The following is a 14,928-nucleotide window of genomic DNA, read 5'->3' as shown; positions in this document are numbered from 1 at the left end:
TTTCCTCCATGAAAGAGTCAGAAAGGCTGATCTCACAAAATCGGCCTGCACATCCCTGAATCCTTGGGGTAGGGGAGTTCTGAGCCAATGTGCCACCTAAGGAATGAAAGCAAAATTTTCAGCCTGGGAATCAGGGCCTCAAGTAAGTCTGCCAACAGAGTGCCCTGTTTTAGAGCCAGCTGAGAATATGTGGCCAGGCTGAATCTACCCGCTTACAACGAAATGTTTCACTTCAGAATAGGAGATTTTGCTACCAAACGCCAGCAGCCCCTTTCCCTCAAAGTGCTGTTTCTGTGTAGACTAGGGAGAGACACCATGGTTCCCAGCTTAGAACGGCTCTTTTCACTGTTGGTTTCCCCCATGAAAGAGCCAGAGGTGCTGACCTTAACTAATCGGGCTGCACATCCCTGAATCCTAGGGGTAGGGCAGTTCTGAGCCAATGTGCCACCTATGGAGAAAAAGCAGAGTTTTCAGCCTGGGAAGCAGGGCCTCAAGTAAGTGTGCCAACAGAGTGCCCTCCTTTATAGCCAGCTGAGAAAATGAGGCAAGGCTGAATCTACCCGCTTACAACGAAATGTTTCTCTTCAGAATAGCAGATGTTTCTACCAAACGCCAGCAGCTCCTCTCCCTCAGAGTGCTGTTTCTGTATACACTAGGGAAAGACACTATGGTCCCCAGCTTAGAACGGGTCTTTACCCAGTTGGTTTCCTCCATGAAAGAGTCAGAAAGGCTGATCTCAAAAAATCGGCCTGCACATCCCTGAATCCTTGGGGTAGGGGAGTTCTGAGCCATTGTGCCACCTAAGGAATGAAAGCAAAATTTTCAGCCTGGGAAGCAGGGCCTCAATGAGTCTGCCAACAGTGTGCCCTCCTTTAGAGCCAGCTGAGAAAATGTGGCCAGGCTGATCTACCCGCGTACAACGAAATGTTTCACTTCAGAATAGGAGATTTTGCTACCAAACGCCAGCAGCCCCTTTCCCTCAAAGTGCTGTTTCTGTGTAGACTAGGGAAAGACACCATGGTTCCCAGCTTAGAACGGCTCTTTTCACTGTTGGTTTCCCGCATGAAAGAGTCAGAAGTGCTGATCTCAACTAATCAGGCTGCACATCCCTGAATCCTAGGGGTAGGGCAGTTCTGAGCCAATGTGCCACCTAAGGAAAGAAAGCAGAGTTTTCAGCCTGGGAAGCAGGGCCTCAAGTAAGTGTGCCAATAGAGTGCCCTCCTTTATAGCCAGCTGAGAAAATGAGGCAAGGCTGAATCTACCCGCTTACAACGAAATGTTTCTCTTCAGAATAGCAGATGTTTCTACCAAACGCCAGCAGCTCCTCTCCCTCAGAGTGCTGTTTCTGTGTACACTAGGGAAAGACACTATGGTCCCCAGCTTAGAACGGGTCTTTTCCCAGTTGGTTTCCTCCATGAAAGAGTCAGAAAGGCTGATCTCAAAAAATCGGCCTGCACATCCCTGAATCCTTGGGGTAGGGGAGTTCTGAGCCAATGTGCCACCTAAGGAATGAAAGCAAAATTTTCAGCCTGGGAAGCAGGGCCTCAAGTAAGTCTGCCAACAGTGTGCCCTCCTTTAGAGCCAGCTGAGAAAATGTGGCCAGGCTGATCTACCCGCTTACAACGAAATGTTTCACTTCAGAATAGGAGATTTTGCTACCAAACGCCAGCAGCCCCTTTCCCTCAACGTGCTGTTTCTGTGTAGACTAGGGAAAGACACCATGGTTCCCAGCTTAGAACGGCTCATTTCACTGTTGGTTTCCCCCATGAAAGAGCCAGAAGTGCTGATCTCAACTAATCGGGCTGCACATCCCTGAATCCTAGGGGTAGGGCAGTTCTGAGCCAATGTGCCACCTAAGGAAAGAAAGAAGAGTTTTCAGCCTGGGAAGCAGGGCCTCAAGTAAGTGTGCCAACAGAGTGCCCTCCTTTAGAGCCAGCTGAGAAACTGAGGCAAGGCTGAATCTACCCGCTTACAACGAAATGTTTCTCTTCAGCATAGCAGATGTTTCTACCAAACGCCAGCAGCTCCTCTCCCTCAGAGTGCTGTTTCTGTGTACACTAGGGAAAGACACTATGGTCCCCAGCTTAGAACGGGTCTTTTCCCAGGTGGTTTCCTCCATGAAAGAGTCAGAAAGGCTGATCTCACAAAATCGGCCTGCACATCCCTGAATCCTTGGGGTAGGGGAGTTCTGAGCCAATGTGCCACCTAAGGAATGAAAGCAAAATTTTCAGCCTGGGAAGCAGGGCCTCAATGAGTCTGCCAACAGTGTGCCCTCCTTTAGAGCCAGCTGAGAAAATGTGGCCAGGCTGATCTACCCGCGTACAACGAAATGTTTCACTTCAGAATAGGAGATTTTGCTACCAAACGCCAGCAGCCCCTTTCCCTCAAAGTGCTGTTTCTGTGTAGACTAGGGAAAGACACCATGGTTCCCAGCTTAGAACGGCTCTTTTCACTGTTGGTTTCCCGCATGAAAGAGTCAGAAGTGCTGATCTCAACTAATCGGGCTGCACATCCCTGAATCCTAGGGGTAGGGCAGTTCTGAGCCAATGTGCCACCTAAGGAAAGAAAGCAGAGTTTTCAGCCTGGGAAGCAGGGCCTCAAGTAAGTGTGCCAATAGAGTGCCCTCCTTTATAGCCAGCTGAGAAAATGAGGCAAGGCTGAATCTACCCGCTTAAAACGAAATGTTTCTCTTCAGAATAGCAGATGTTTCTACCAAACGCCAGCAGCTCCTCTCCCTCAGAGTGCTGTTTCTGTGTACACTAGGGAAAGACACTATGGTCCCCAGCTTAGAACGGGTCTTTTCCCAGTTGGTTTCCTCCATGAAAGAGTCAGAAAGGCTGATCTCAAAAAATCGGCCTGCACATCCCTGAATCCTTGGGGTAGGGGAGTTCTGAGCCAATGTGCCACCTAAGGAATGAAAGCAAAATTTTCAGCCTGGGAAGCAGGGCCTCAAGTAAGTATGCCAGCAGTGTGCCCTCCTTTAGAGCCAGCTGAGAAAATGTGGCCAGGCTGATCTACCCGCTTACAACGAAATGTTTCACTTCAGAATAGGAGATTTTGCTACCAAACGCCAGCAGCCCCTTTCCCTCAAAGTGCTGTTTCTGTGTAGACTAGGGAAAGACACCATGGTTCCCAGCTTAGAACGGCTCTTTTCACTGTTGGTTTCCCCCATGAAAGAGCCAGAAGTGCTGATCTCAACTAATCGGGCTGCACATCCCTGAATCCTAGGGGTAGGGCAGTTCTGAGCCAATGTGCCACCTAAGGAAAGAAAGCAGAGTTTTCAACCTGGGAAGCAGGGCCTCAAGTAAGTGTGCCAACAGAGTGCCCTCCTTTAGAGCCAGCTGAGAAACTGAGGCAAGGCTGAATCTACCCGCTTACAACGAAATGTTTCTCTTCAAAATAGCAGATGTTTCTACCAAACGCCAGCAGCTCCTCTCCCTCAGAGTGCTGTTTCTGTGTACACTAGGGAAAGACACTATGGTCCCCAGCTTAGAACGGGTCTTTTCCCAGTTGGTTTCCTCCATGAAAGAGTCAGAAAGGCTGATCTCAAAAAATCGGCCTGCACATCCCTGAATCCTTGGGGTAGGGGAGTTCTGAGCCAATGTGCCACCTAAGGAATGAAAGCAAAATTTTCAGCCTGGGAATCAGGGCCTCAAGTAAGTCTGCCAACAGAGTGCCCTGTTTTAGAGCCAGCTGAGAATATGTGGCCAGGCTGAATCTACCCGCTTACAACGAAATGTTTCACTTCAGAATAGGAGATTTTGCTACCAAACGCCAGCAGCCCCTTTCCCTCAAAGTGCTGTTTCTGTGTAGACTAGGGAAAGACACCATGGTTCCCAGGTTAGAAAGGCTCTTTTCACTGTTGGTTTCCCCCATGAAAGAGCCAGAGGTGCTGACCTTAACTAATCGGGCTGCACATCCCTGAATCCTAGGGGTAGGGCAGTTCTGAGCCAATGTGCCACCTAAGGAGAAAAAGCAGAGTTTTCAGCCTGGGAAGCAGGGCCTCAAGTAAGTGTGCCAACAGAGTGCCCTCCTTTATAGCCAGCTGAGAAAATGAGGCAAGGCTGAATCTACCCGCTTACAACGAAATGTTTCTCTTCAGCATAGCAGATGTTTCTACCAAACGCCAGCAGCTCCTCTCCCTCAGAGTGCTGTTTCTGTATACACTAGGGAAAGACACTATGGTCCCCAGCTTAGAACGGGTCTTTACCCAGTTGGTTTCCTCCATGAAAGAGTCAGAAAGGCTGATCTCAAAAAATCGGCCTGCACATCCCTGAATCCTTGGGGTAGGGGAGTTCTGAGCCAATGTGCCACCTGAGGAATGAAAGCAAAATTTTCAGCCTTGGAAGCAGGGCCTCAAGTAAGTCTGCCAACAGTGTGCCCTCCTTTAGAGCCAGCTGAGAAAATGTGGCCAGGCTGATCTACCCGCTTACAACGAAATGTTTCACTTCAGAATAGGAGATTTTGCTACCAAACGCCAGCAGCCCCTTTCCCTCAAAGTGCTGTTTCTGTGTAGACTAGGGAGAGACACCATGGTTCCCAGCTTAGAACGGCTCTTTTCACTGTTGGTTTCCCCCATGAAAGAGCCAGAAGTGCTGATCTCAACTAATCGGGCTGCACATCCCTGAATCCTAGGGGTAGGGCAGTTCTGAGCCAATGTGCCACCTAAGGAAAGAAAGCAGAGTTTTCAGCCTGGGAAGCAGGGCCTCAAGTAAGTGTGCCAACAGAGTGCCCTCCTTTATAGCCAGCTGAGAAACTGAGGGAAGGCTGAATCTACCCGCTTACTACGAAATGTTTCTCTTCACAATAGCAGATGTTTCTACCAAACGCCAGCAGCTCCTCTCCCTCAGAGTGCTGTTTCTGTGTACACTAGGGAAATACACTATGGTCCCCAGCTTAGAACGGGTCTTAACCCAGTTGGTTTCCTCCATGAAAGAGTCAGAAAGGCTGATATCAAAAAATCGGCCTGCACATCCCTGAATCCTAGGGGTAGGTTAGTTCTGAGCCAATGTGCCACCTAAGGAGAGAAAGCAGAGTTTTCAGCCTGGGAAGCAGGGCCTCAAGTAAGTCTGCCAACAGTGTGCCCTCCTTTAGAAGCAGCTGAGAAAATGTGGCCAGGCTGATCTACCCGCTTACAACGAAATGTTTCACTTCAGAATAGGAGATTTTGCTACCAAACGCCAGCAGCCCCTTTCCCTCAACGTGCTGTTTCTGTGTAGACTAGGGAAAGACACCATGGTTCCCAGCTTAGAACGGCTCTTTTCACTGTTGGTTTCCCCCATGAAAGAGCCAGAGGTGCTGACCTTAACTAATCGGGCTGCACATCCCTGAATCCTAGGGGTAGGGCAGTTCTGAGCCAATGTGCCACCTAAGGAGAAAAAGCAGAGTTTTCAGCCTGGGAAGCAGGGCCTCAAGTAAGTGTGCCAACAGAGTGCCCTCCTTTATAGCCAGCTGAGAAAAGCAGGCAAGGCTGAATCTACCCGCTTACAACGAAATGTTTCTCTTCAGAATAGCAGATGTTTCTACCAAACGCCAGCAGCTCCTCTCCCTCAGAGTGCTGTTTCTGTATACACTAGGGAAAGACACTATGGTCCCCAGCTTAGAACGGGTCTTTACCCAGTTGGTTTCCTCCATGAAAGAGTCAGAAAGGCTGATCTCAAAAAATCGGCCTGCACATCCCTGAATCCTTGGGGTAGGGGAGTTCTGAGCCAATGTGCCACCTAAGGAATGAAAGCAAAATTTTCAGCCTGGGAAGCAGGGCCTCAATGAGTCTGCCAACAGTGTGCCCTCCTTTAGAGCCAGCTGAGAAAATGTGGCCAGGCTGATCTACCCGCGTACAACGAAATGTTTCACTTCAGAATAGGAGATTTTGCTACCAAACGCCAGCAGCCCCTTTCCCTCAACGTGCTGTTTCTGTGTAGACTAGGGAGAGACACCAAGGTTCCCAGCTTAGAACGGCTCTTTTCACTGTTGGTTTCCCCCATGAAAGAGCCAGAAGTGCTGATCTCAACTAATCGGGCTGCACATCCCTGAATCCTAGGGGTAGGGCAGTTCTGAGCCAATGTGCCACCTAAGGAGAAAAAGCAGAGTTTTCAGCCTGGGAAGCAGGGCCTCAAGTAAGTGTGCCAACAGAGTGCCCTCCTTTATAGCCAGCTGAGAAAAGCAGGCAATGCTGAATCTACCCGCTTACAACGAACTGTTTCTCTTCAGAATAGCAGATGTTTCTACCAAACGCCAGCAGCTCCTCTCCCTCAGAGTGCTGTTTCTGTATACACTAGGGAAAGACACTATGGTCCCCAGCTTAGAACGGGTCTTTACCCAGTTGGTTTCCTCCATGAAAGAGTCAGAAAGGCTGATCTCAAAAAATCGGCCTGCACATCCCTGAATCCTTGGGGTAGGGGAGTTCTGAGCCAATGTGCCACCTAAGGAATGAAAGCAAAATTTTCAGCCTGGGAAGCAGGGCCTCAAGTAAGTCTGCCAACAGTGTGCCCTCCTTTAGAGCCAGCTGAGAAAATGTGGCCAGGCTGATCTACCCGCTTACAACGAAATGTTTCACTTCAGAATAGGAGATTTTGCTACCAAACGCCAGCAGCCCCTTTCCCTCAACGTGCTGTTTCTGTGTAGACTAGGGAAAGACACCATGGTTCCCAGCTTAGAACGGCTCTTTTCACTGTTGGTTTCCCCCATGAAAGAGCCAGAGGTGCTGACCTTAACTAATCGGGCTGCACATCCCTGAATCCTAGGGGTAGGGCAGTTCTGAGCCAATGTGCCACCTAAGGAGAAAAAGCAGAGTTTTCAGCCTGGGAAGCAGGGCCTCAAGTAAGTGTGCCAACAGAGTGCCCTCCTTTATAGCCAGCTGAGAAACTGAGGCAAGGCTTTATCTACCCGCTTACAACGAAATGTTTCTCTTCAGAATAGCAGATGTTTCTACCAAACGCCAGCAGCTCCTCTCCCTCAGAGTGCTGTTTCTGTGTACACTAGGGAAAGACACGATGGTCCCCAGCTTAGAACGGGTCTTTTCCCAGGTGGTTTCCTCCATGAAAGAGTCAGAAAGGCTGATCTCAAAAAATCGGCCTGCACATCCCTGAATCCTTGGGGTAGGGGAGTTCTGAGCCAATGTGCCACCTAAGGAATGAAAGCAAAATTTTCCGCCTGGGAAGCAGGGCCTCAATGAGTCTGCCAACAGTGTGCCCTCCTTTAGAGCCAGCTGAGAAAATGTGGCCAGGCTGATCTACCCGCGTACAACGAAATGTTTCACTTCAGAATAGGAGATTTTGCTACCAAACGCCAGCAGCCCCTTTCCCTCAAAGTGCTGTTTCTGTGTAGACTAGGGAGAGACACCAAGGTTCCCAGCTTAGAACGGCTCTTTTCACTGTTGGTTTCCCCCATGAAAGAGCCAGAAGTGCTGATCTCAACTAATCGGGCTGCACATCCCTGAATCCTAGGGGTAGGGCAGTTCTGAGCCAATGTGCCACCTAAGGAGAAAAAGCAGAGTTTTCAGCCTGGGAAGCAGGGCCTCAAGTAAGTGTGCCAACAGAGTGCCCTCCTTTATAGCCAGCTGAGAAAAGCAGGCAATGCTGAATCTACCCGCTTACAACGAACTGTTTCTCTTCAGAATAGCAGATGTTTCTACCAAACGCCAGCAGCTCCTCTCCCTCAGAGTGCTGTTTCTGTATACACTAGGGAAAGACACTATGGTCCCCAGCTTAGAACGGGTCTTTACCCAGTTGGTTTCCTCCATGAAAGAGTCAGAAAGGCTGATCTCAAAAAATCGGCCTGCACATCCCTGAATCCTTGGGGTAGGGGAGTTCTGAGCCAATGTGCCACCTAAGGAATGAAAGCAAAATTTTCAGCCTGGGAAGCAGGGCCTCAAGTAAGTCTGCCAACAGTGTGCCCTCCTTTAGAGCCAGCTGAGAAAATGTGGCCAGGCTGATCTACCCGCTTACAACGAAATGTTTCACTTCAGAATAGGAGATTTTGCTACCAAACGCCAGCAGCCCCTTTCCCTCAACGTGCTGTTTCTGTGTAGACTAGGGAAAGACACCATGGTTCCCAGCTTAGAACGGCTCTTTTCACTGTTGGTTTCCCCCATGAAAGAGCCAGAGGTGCTGACCTTAACTAATCGGGCTGCACATCCCTGAATCCTAGGGGTAGGGCAGTTCTGAGCCAATGTGCCACCTAAGGAGAAAAAGCAGAGTTTTCAGCCTGGGAAGCAGGGCCTCAAGTAAGTGTGCCAACAGAGTGCCCTCCTTTATAGCCAGCTGAGAAAATGAGGCAAGGCTGAATCTACCCGCTTACAACGAAATGTTTCTCTTCAGAATAGCAGATGTTTCTACCAAACACCAGCAGCTCCTCTCCCTCAGAGTGCTGTTTCTGTATACACTAGGGAAAGACACTATGGTCCCCAGCGTAGAACGGGTCTTTACCCAGTTTGTTTCCTCCATGAAAGAGTCAGAAAGGCTGATCTCAAAAAATCGGCCTGCACATCCCTGAATCCTTGGGGTAGGGGAGTTCTGAGCCAATGTGCCACCTGAGGAATGAAAGCAAAATTTTCAGCCTTGGAAGCAGGGCCTCAAGTAAGTCTGCCAACAGTGTGCCCTCCTTTAGAGCCAGCTGAGAAAATGTGGCCAGGCTGATCTACCCGCTTACAACGAAATGTTTCACTTCAGAATAGGAGATTTTGCTACCAAACGCCAGCAGCCCCTTTCCCTCAACGTGCTGTTTCTGTGTAGACTAGGGAAAGACACCATGGTTCCCAGCTTAGAACGGCTCTTTTCACTGTTGGTTTCCCCCATGAAAGAGCCAGAGGTGCTGACCTTAACTAATCGGGCTGCACATCCCTGAATCCTAGGGGTAGGGCAGTTCTGAGCCAATGTGCCACCTAAGGAGAAAAAGCAGAGTTTTCAGCCTGGGAAGCAGGGCCTCAAGTAAGTGTGCCAACAGAGTGCCCTCCTTTATAGCCAGCTGAGAAAATGAGGCAAGGCTGAATCTACCCGCTTACAACGAAATGTTTCTCTTCAGAATAGCAGATGTTTCTACGAAACACCAGCAGCTCCTCTCCCTCAGAGTGCTGTTTCTGTATACACTAGGGAAAGACACTATGGTCCCCAGCGTAGAACGGGTCTTTACCCAGTTTGTTTCCTCCATGAAAGAGTCAGAAAGGCTGATCTCAAAAAATCGGCCTGCACATCCCTGAATCCTTGGGGTAGGGGAGTTCTGAGCCAATGTGCCACCTGAGGAATGAAAGCAAAATTTTCAGCCTTGGAAGCAGGGCCTCAAGTAAGTCTGCCAACAGTGTGCCCTCCTTTAGAGCCAGCTGAGAAAATGTGGCCAGGCTGATCTACCCGCTTACAACGAAATGTTTCACTTCGCAATAGGAGATTTTGCTACCAAACGCCAGCAGCCCCTTTCCCTCAAAGTGCTGTTTCTGTGTAGACTAGGGAAAGACACCATGGTTCCCAGGTTAGAAAGGCTCTTTTCACTGTTGGTTTCCCCCATGAAAGAGCCAGAGGTGCTGACCTTAACTAATCGGGCTGCACATCCCTGAATCCTAGGGGTAGGGCAGTTCTGAGCCAATGTGCCACCTAAGGAGAAAAAGCAGAGTTTTCAGCCTGGGAAGCAGGGCCTCAAGTAAGTGTGCCAACAGAGTGCCCTCCTTTATAGCCAGCTGAGAAAATGAGGCAAGGCTGAATCTACCCGCTTACAACGAAATGTTTCTCTTCAGCATAGCAGATGTTTCTACCAAACGCCAGCAGCTCCTCTCCCTCAGAGTGCTGTTTCTGTATACACTAGGGAAAGACACTATGGTCCCCAGCTTAGAACGGGTCTTTACCCAGTTGGTTTCCTCCATGAAAGAGTCAGAAAGGCTGATCTCAAAAAATCGGCCTGCACATCCCTGAATCCTTGGGGTAGGGGAGTTCTGAGCCAATGTGCCACCTGAGGAATGAAAGCAAAATTTTCAGCCTTGGAAGCAGGGCCTCAAGTAAGTCTGCCAACAGTGTGCCCTCCTTTAGAGCCAGCTGAGAAAATGTGGCCAGGCTGATCTACCCGCTTACAACGAAATGTTTCACTTCAGAATAGGAGATTTTGCTACCAAACGCCAGCAGCCCCTTTCCCTCAAAGTGCTGTTTCTGTGTAGACTAGGGAGAGACACCATGGTTCCCAGCTTAGAACGGCTCTTTTCACTGTTGGTTTCCCCCATGAAAGAGCCAGAAGTGCTGATCTCAACTAATCGGGCTGCACATCCCTGAATCCTAGGGGTAGGGCAGTTCTGAGCCAATGTGCCACCTAAGGAAAGAAAGCAGAGTTTTCAGCCTGGGAAGCAGGGCCTCAAGTAAGTGTGCCAACAGAGTGCCCTCCTTTATAGCCAGCTGAGAAACTGAGGGAAGGCTGAATCTACCCGCTTACAACGAAATGTTTCTCTTCACAATAGCAGATGTTTCTACCAAACGCCAGCAGCTCCTCTCCCTCAGAGTGCTGTTTCTGTGTACACTAGGGAAATACACTATGGTCCCCAGCTTAGAACGGGTCTTTACCCAGTTGGTTTCCTCCATGAAAGAGTCAGAAAGGCTGATCTCAAAAAATCGGCCTGCACATCCCTGAATCCTAGGGGTAGGGCAGTTCTGAGCCAATGTGCCACCTAAGGAGAGAAAGCAGAGTTTTCAGCCTGGGAAGCAGGGCCTCAAGTAAGTCTGCCAACAGTGTGCCCTCCTTTAGAAGCAGCTGAGAAAATGTGGCCAGGCTGATCTACCCGCTTACAACGAAATGTTTCACTTCAGAATAGGAGATTTTGCTACCAAACGCCAGCAGCCCCTTTCCCTCAACGTGCTGTTTCTGTGTAGACTAGGGAAAGACACCATGGTTCCCAGCTTAGAACGGCTCTTTTCACTGTTGGTTTCCCCCATGAAAGAGCCATAGGTGCTGACCTTAACTAATCGGGCTGCACATCCCTGAATCCTAGGGGTAGGGCAGTTCTGAGCCAATGTGCCACCTAAGGAGAAAAAGCAGAGTTTTCAGCCTGGGAAGCAGGGCCTCAAGTAAGTGTGCCAACAGAGTGCCCTCCTTTATAGCCAGCTGAGAAAAGCAGGCAAGGCTGAATCTACCCGCTTACAACGAAATGTTTCTCTTCAGCATAGCAGATGTTTCTACCAAACGCCAGCAGCTCCTCTCCCTCAGAGTGCTGTTTCTGTATACACTAGGGAAAGACACTATGGTCCCCAGCTTAGAACGGGTCTTTACCCAGTTGGTTTCCTCCATGAAAGAGTCAGAAAGGCTGATCTCAAAAAATCGGCCTGCACATCCCTGAATCCTTGGGGTAGGGGAGTTCTGAGCCAATGTGCCACCTAAGGAATGAAAGCAAAATTTTCAGCCTGGGAAGCAGGGCCTCAAGTAAGTCTGCCAACAATGTGCCCTCCTTTAGAGCCAGCTGAGAAAATGTGGCCAGGCTGATCTACCCGCTTACAACGAAATGTTTCACTTCAGAATAGGAGATTTTGCTACCAAACGCCAGCAGCCCCTTTCCCTCAACGTGCTGTTTCTGTGTAGACTAGGGAAAGACACCATGGTTCCCAGCTTAGAACGGCTCTTTTCACTGTTGGTTTCCCCCATGAAAGAGCCAGAGGTGCTGACCTTAACTAATCGGACTGCACATCCCTGAAACCTAGGGGTAGGGCAGTTCTGAGCCAATGTGCCACCTGAGGAGAAAAAGCAGAGTTTTCAGCCTGGGAAGCAGGGCCTCAAGTAAGTGTGCCAACAGAGTGCCCTCCTTTAGAGCCAGCTGAGAAACTGAGGCAAGGCTGAATCTACCCGCTTACAACGAAATGTTTCTCTTCACAATAGCAGATGTTTCTACCAAACGCCAGCAGCTCCTCTCCCTCAGAGTGCTGTTTCTGTGTACACTAGGGAAATACACTATGGTCCCCAGCTTAGAACGGGTCTTTACCCAGTTGGTTTCCTCCATGAAAGAGTCAGAAAGGCTGATATCAAAAAATCGGCCTGCACATCCCTGAATCCTAGGGGTAGGGCAGTTCTGAGCCAATGTGCCACCTAAGGAGAGAAAGCAGAGTTTTCAGCCTGGGAAGCAGGGCCTCAAGTAAGTCTGCCAACAGTGTGCCCTCCTTTAGAAGCAGCTGAGAAAATGTGGCCAGGCTGATTTCCCGCTTACAACGAAATGTTTCACTTCAGAATAGGAGATTTTGCTACCAAACGCCAGCAGCCCCTTTCCCTCAACGTGCTGTTTCTGTGTAGACTAGGGAAAGACACCATGGTTCCCAGCTTAGAACGGCTCTTTTCACTGTTGGTTTCCCCCATGAAAGAGCCAGAGGTGCTGACCTTAACTAATCGGGCTGCACATCCCTGAATCCTAGGGGTAGGGCAGTTCTGAGCCAATGTGCCACCTAAGGAGAAAAAGCAGAGTTTTCAGCCTGGGAAGCAGGGCCTCAAGTAAGTGTGCCAACAGAGTGCCCTCCTTTAGAGCCAGCTGAGAAACTGAGGCAAGGCTGAATCTACCCGCTTACAACGAAATGTTTCTCTTCAGAATAGCAGATGTTTCTATCAAACGCCAGCACCTCCTCTCCCTCAGAGTGCTGTTTCTGTGTACACTAGGGAAAGACACTATGGTCCCCAGCTTAGAACGGGTCTTTTCCCAGTTGGTTTCCTCCATGAAAGAGTCAGAAAGGCTGATCTCAAAAAATCGGCCTGCACATCCCTGCATCCTAGGGGTAGGCCAGTTCTGAGCCAATGTGCCACCTAAGGAGAGAAAGCAGAGTTTTCAGCCTGGGAAGCAGGGCCTCAAGTAAGTCTGCCAACAGTGTGCCCTCCTTTAGAAGCAGCTGAGAAAATGTGGCCAGGCTGATCTACCCGCTTACAACGAAATGTTTCACTTCAGAATAGGAGATTTTGCTACCAAACGCCAGCAGCCCCTTTCCCTCAACGTGCTGTTTCTGTGTAGACTAGGGAAAGACACCATGGTTCCCAGCTTAGAACGGCTCTTTTCACTGTTGGTTTCCCCCATGAAAGAGCCAGAGGTGCTGACCTTAACTAATCGGGCTGCACATCCCTGAATCCTAGGGGTAGGGCAGTTCTGAGCCAATGTGCCACCTAAGGAGAAAAAGCAGAGTTTTCGCCTGGGAAGCAGGGCCTCAAGTAAGTGTGCCAACAGAGTGCCCTCCTTTATAGCCAGCTGAGAAAAGCAGGCAATGCTGAATCTACCCGCTTACAACGAACTGTTTATCTTCAGAATAGCAGATGTTTCTACCAAACGCCAGCAGCTCCTCTCCCTCAGAGTGCTGTTTCTGTATACACTAGGGAAAGACACTATGGTCCCCAGCTTAGAACGGGTCTTTTCCCAGTTGGTTTCCTCCATGAAAGAGTCAGAAAGGCTGATCTCACAAAATCGGCCTGCACATCCCTGAATCCTTGGGGTAGGGGAGTTCTGAGCCAATGTGCCACCTAAGGAATGAAAGCAAAATTTTCAGCCTGGGAATCAGGGCCTCAAGTAAGTCTGCCAACAGAGTGCCCTGTTTTAGAGCCAGCTGAGAATATGTGGCCAGGCTGAATCTACCCGCTTACAACGAAATGTTTCACTTCAGAATAGGAGATTTTGCTACCAAACGCCAGCAGCCCCTTTCCCTCAAAGTGCTGTTTCTGTGTAGACTAGGGAAAGACACCATGGTTCCCAGGTTAGAAAGGCTCTTTTCACTGTTGGTTTCCCCCATGAAAGAGCCAGAGGTGCTGACCTTAACTAATCGGGCTGCACATCCCTGAATCCTAGGGGTAGGGCAGTTCTGAGCCAATGTGCCACCTAAGGAGAAAAAGCAGAGTTTTCAGCCTGGGAAGCAGGGCCTCAAGTAAGTGTGCCAACAGAGTGCCCTCCTTTATAGCCAGCTGAGAAAATGAGGCAAGGCTGAATCTACCCGCTTACAACGAAATGTTTCTCTTCAGCATAGCAGATGTTTCTACCAAACGCCAGCAGCTCCTCTCCCTCAGAGTGCTGTTTCTGTATACACTAGGGAAAGACACTATGGTCCCCAGCTTAGAACGGGTCTTTACCCAGTTGGTTTCCTCCATGAAAGAGTCAGAAAGGCTGATCTCAAAAAATAGGACTGCACATCCCTGAATCCTTGGGGTAGGGGAGTTCTGAGCCATTGTGCCACCTAAGGAATGAAAGCAAAATTTTCAGCCTGGGAAGCAGGGCCTCAATGAGTCTGCCAACAGTGTGCCCTCCTTTAGAGCCAGCTGAGAAAATGTGGCCAGGCTGATCTACCCGCGTACAACGAAATGTTTCACTTCAGAATAGGAGATTTTGCTACCAAACGCCAGCAGCCCCTTTCCCTCAAAGTGCCTTTTCTGTGTAGACTAGGGAAAGACACCATGGTTCCCAGCTTAGAACGGCTCTTTTCACTGTTGGTTTCCCGCATGAAAGAGCCAGAAGTGCTGATCTCAACTAATCGGGCTGCACATCCCTGAATCCTAGGGGTAGGGCAGTTCTGAGCCAATGTGCCACCTAAGCAAAGAAAGCAGAGTTTTCAGCCTGGGAAGCAGGGCCTCAAGTAAGTGTGCCAACAGAGTGCCCTCCTTTAGAGCCAGCTGAGAAACTGAGGCAAGGCTGAATCTACCCGCTTACAACGAAATGTTTCTCTTCAAAATAGCAGATGTTTCTACCAAACGCCAGCAGCTCCTCTCCCTCAGAGTGCTGTTTCTGTGTACACTAGGGAAAGACACTATGGTCCCCAGCTTAGAACGTGTCTTTTCCCAGGTGGTTTCCTCCATGAAAGAGTCAGAAAGGCTGATCTCAAAAAATCGGCCTGCACATCCCTGAATCCTTGGGGTAGGGGAGTTCTGAGCCAATGTGCCACCTAAGGAATGAAAGCAAAATTTTCAGCCTGGGAAGCAGGGCCTCAAGTAAGTCTGCCAACAGTGTGCCCTACT

The sequence above is a fragment of the Balaenoptera physalus genome (assembly GCF_965194825.1).
Source record: "Balaenoptera physalus genome assembly, chromosome: 20".
Lineage (NCBI taxonomy): Eukaryota > Metazoa > Chordata > Mammalia > Artiodactyla > Balaenopteridae > Balaenoptera > Balaenoptera physalus.
Note: the sequence above shows the minus strand (reverse complement) of the source record.